Source organism: Rhipicephalus microplus, chromosome 7 (genome assembly GCF_043290135.1).
Source record: "Rhipicephalus microplus isolate Deutch F79 chromosome 7, USDA_Rmic, whole genome shotgun sequence".
Taxonomy (NCBI): Eukaryota; Metazoa; Arthropoda; class Arachnida; order Ixodida; family Ixodidae; genus Rhipicephalus; species Rhipicephalus microplus.
The window spans coordinates 26,729,436-26,733,695 of record NC_134706.1 but is presented as its reverse complement, the minus strand read 5'-3'; the positions used below and the strand labels follow the sequence as shown (position 1 = coordinate 26,733,695).

The following is a 4,260-nucleotide window of genomic DNA, read 5'->3' as shown; positions in this document are numbered from 1 at the left end:
TGCAGCGGGCTTGGGCAACCCGCACGGCGCGACCGAGTCGATGCAACGAAAAAGAGCGAGCATGAACGTGCTTCTTGCCGCACGGCTCCCACTCGTCTTTCGGGAAGGTTGTGCCGTAGCGAGCTCGAACGCCGTCATCTCGGAGTGCAAAATAAGCGTGTTGGGGCGCCTGAAGGTGGCCTCCGCCGCACACAGACTGCGTCCGGCCCGCCGAGGGCGAGGACGGACGCGCAGTCGAACGATTACCTGGTTGATCCTGCCAGTAATCATATGCTTGTCTCAAAGATTAAGCCATGCATGTCTAAGTACATGCCGAAATAAGGCGAAACCGCGAATGGCTCATTAAATCAGTTATGGTTCCTTAGATCGTTTCTTCCTACTTGGATAACTGTGGCAATTCTAGAGCTAATACATGCAGTGAGCCTGGAGCCCTTTGGGTAACGGGTGCTTTTATTAGACCAAGATCGATCGGGTTTCGGCCCGTATTGTGTGGTGACTCTGGATAACTTTGTGCTGATCGCATGGCCACGAGCCGGCGACGTTTCTTTCAAGTGTCTGCCTTATCAACTTTCGATGGTAGGTTACTTGCTTACCATGGTTGTTACGGGTAACGGAGAATCAGGGTTCGATTCCGGAGAGGGAGCCTGAGAAACGGCTACCACATCCAAGGAAGGCAGCAGGCGCGCAAATTACCCACTCCCGGCACGGGGAGGTAGTGACGAAAAATAACAATACGGGACTCTTTTGAGGCCCCGTAATTGAAATGAGTACACTCTAAATCCTTTAACGAGGATCAATTGGAGGGCAAGTCTGGTGCCAGCAGCCGCGGTAATTCCAGCTCCAATAGCGTATACTAAAGCTGCTGCGGTTAAAAAGCTCGTAGTTGGATCTCAGTTCCAGACGAGTAGTGCATCTACCCGATGCGACGGCTCGGACTGAACATCATGCCGGTTCTTTCTTGGTGCACTTCATTGTGTGCCTCGAGATGGCCGGTGCTTTTACTTTGAAAAAATTAGAGTGCTCAACGCAGGCGAGTCGCCTGAATAAACTTGCATGGAATAATAGAACAAGACCTCGTTTCTGTTCTGTTGGTTTTTGGAATACGAGGTAATGATTAAGAGGGACGGACGGGGGCATTCGTATTGCGGCGCTAGAGGTGAAATTCTTGGACCGTCGCAAGACGAACTACTGCGAAAGCATTTGCCAAGAATGTTTTCATTGATCAAGAACGAAAGTCAGAGGTTCGAAGGCGATCAGATACCGCCCTAGTTCTGACCATAAACGATGCCAACCAGCGATCCGCCTGAGTTACTCAAATGACTCGGCGGGCAGCTTCCGGGAAACCAAAGTATTTGGGTTCCGGGGGAAGTATGGTTGCAAAGCTGAAACTTAAAGGAATTGACGGAAGGGCACCACCAGGAGTGGAGCCTGCGGCTTAATTTGACTCAACACGGGAAAACTTACCCGGCCCGGACACTGGGAGGATTGACAGATTGAGAGCTCTTTCTTGATTCGGTGGATGGTGGTGCATGGCCGTTCTTAGTTGGTGGAGCGATTTGTCTGGTTAATTCCGATAACGAACGAGACTCTAGCCTATTAAATAGGTGCGGGGTTCCCAGCACCTTACAACCTTCTTAGAGGGACAAGCGGCTCCTAGCCGCACGAAACAGAGCAATAACAGGTCTGTGATGCCCTTAGATGTCCGGGGCCGCACGCGCGCTACACTGAAGGAAGCAGCGTGTCTTTATCCCTGTCTGAAAAGACTGGGTAACCCGTGGAACTTCTTTCGTGATTGGGATAGGGGCTTGCAATTGTTCCCCTTGAACGAGGAATTCCCAGTAAGCGCGAGTCATAAGCTCGCGTTGATTACGTCCCTGCCCTTTGTACACACCGCCCGTCGCTACTACCGATTGAATGATTTAGTGAGGTCTTCGGACCGATGTCCGGCGCGGCCTTTCGGTTGCGCCGGTCTGTTGGAAAGATGACCAAACTTGATCATTTAGAGGAAGTAAAAGTCGTAACAAGGTTTCCGTAGGTGAACCTGCGGAAGGATCATTAACGGATTGTGAAGGGTGAGCGCCTCAGCTGCGTCTGCGCCCGACACTTTCTGCCGCTGACCCCGTTTGGACGCGGGGTCGGCTTTTCCCCACGGGGCTGCCTGAATGTGGAGCGGCACCCCGTGACAAATTGTTGCGCCCAGCGGACGCCAACACCGCGACCTTGGACGGTCGGCCAGGTGGCGGACGCGGGTACAAACGGCGCAACGCACTCATAGGTCGGCTTTCGACCCGCCACTGCACCGTGGCTCGAAGCGCTCGAAATGCGCGACCCGACCGCTGCGGGACCGCCTAGTACTGTAAACAGGAGCGGCGGAGCGCGAACGGCGAGTCGTGGTTACGTCGGTAGAAGGCGAGGCTGCGCGTTCCCGAAACGCCAGCCGAGTGCCCTCCCGACCGTTCGAGCGTGCAAGAACGAGACCCGACAATCGCGCGGCGACTGCCAAGTACGAGAGGAACGGCACAAGCGTCGGCGGTCGGTCAAGGAACTGGCGATGTGACGGGTCCGCTGTGCACCAGTGCATACCGTCCCGCCGTCCGCGGCAAGCGCCTCCGCGTCCTCGGGTGACGGAGGCTGCCGGTCGGTTCTTGCAGGCGAGGGATCTCGCTGGCACCGGTTCGCGTTGACGCGCGGCCGGTCATGGCACGGCGATGCGACGGCCGAGGTGCGCAGTACTCGATGGAGGAACCGCACGCTCCGATGACCGTCCCGCCCTCCGCGGCGTATGCGTACCGACCGTAATGGTTGCAGCAGCGCCGGCCGGCTTTTGAATTCGCCACACGAAACACGGTGCGAGATCGCGGTTAGGGGAGCGTCGACGTTGCCAGGCGTTTTGCTTGCTGCCGAGGGAAAGGCGGCACGGCCACGTCGCGCTCGTCGCGATTAGCGGGTCTGCGCGCTTTGGGAAGGTGCCGCAACGACTTGCCGAAAGAGGAAGCACGGAAGAACGAGGGACTTGGACGTCCCGACAATTGAACGCACTTGCGGCCAGGCCCTTGCTGGCTTCGTTCTTCCGCCTCGAGTAGGCTCGTACGCGGCTCCGGCGCCGAAAGTGGTCCTTGGCACCGACTTCGGTGGACGTGGGAAGTGCCGCGCAAGTACGGCGCGCCTGGCTCCACCTGTTGGCTAAAGTAGGCAGCCGGATCGGCATTTTGGTGTGCGGTGGCAAACCGTGGATGCGAAAAAAGCTTGTGCGATTTCGTGGAACAAAAAGCGGGGGTCCCCCTTTTTATGCGGAGGAGACCGACCCGCCCGCCGTGGTGAACCGCGACGCCACGGTAAAAACGGGAGAGGCTTGTCGATGGGACCGTGCATCCCGCGCTCCACGGAGGCCGGGAGGCGGCCGCCCGAGGAAATGTGTAGCCGTCGAGGCCCGCATCTGCGTGCACTCTTATCCAAATGGGTGTACCGCAGGCATTTTCTGGTTAGGCGGGCCAATGAGAGCGAGCACACAACGATACCTACGGGTCCGGCTTGGAGAACCGGCTTCGACGCCTCCCGAGTATTTATAGAGGGGTGGACCACGAAAGCACTCGCAAGTAGCGGAAGCGAAACGCCGTCCGAAACACACCGTTTGCTCGATTTGCGGCAGCCGAAAAAGGCGCGGCAGAGTTTTGGAGTCCAAGCGTGCGCTGAAAAGCGCCCTTCTTGGCCACTGTTTGGCCGAGTGCCAGAAACGTTTGGTTTTGACTGTACGGAATTGAACAAACACTTTTTCACGACTCTAAGCGGTGGATCACTCGGTTCTCGGGTCGATGAAGAACGCAGCCAGCTGCGAGACTTGGTGTGAATTGCAGGACACACTGAGCACTGATTCTTTGAACGCACATTGCGGCCTTGGGTCTTCCCTTGGCTTCGTCTGTCTGAGGGTCGGATCACATATCAAGAGAGCCTTCGGCGCACAAGGGAACGTGAGCCGTCGACTCGTTTTGACCGCGTCGGCAACACGGACAGCACGCTGAACACCTCACAGCGAGCGCCAACAGCGGCCACTCAAGGGCGAGACGGTGGCGACCGTCGTGCCAGAGCCCAACCGAAACGGGGGCGACCGACTGCATTGAGGATGTGGCACCTCGTTGAGACCGCCGCAGGACTTCGAGTCGGAAGGAAGCCTGCAGGGAAAGTGCGGTCGAGGTTGCGTACTCCTCTCTGCGACCGGGCGCGCAAGAGCTGCGAGAGCCACGGACGCGCAACTTTAACGCA

General features: G+C 57.3%; 2 non-coding genes across 2 annotated transcripts; both read left to right on the top strand.

The window, feature by feature from the left end:
- Nucleotides 1-243: 243 nt before the first annotated feature.
- On the top strand, nucleotides 244-2,058 carry LOC142767979 (small subunit ribosomal RNA). Its single transcript, XR_012885186.1, has one exon. It is a non-coding gene; the product is annotated as a small subunit ribosomal RNA (ribosomal RNA).
- Nucleotides 2,059-3,777: 1,719 nt separating this feature from the next.
- On the top strand, nucleotides 3,778-3,930 carry LOC142768073 (5.8S ribosomal RNA). The gene has a single exon (XR_012885250.1). It is a non-coding gene; the product is annotated as a 5.8S ribosomal RNA (ribosomal RNA).
- The last annotated feature ends 330 nt before the right edge of the window (nucleotides 3,931-4,260 follow it).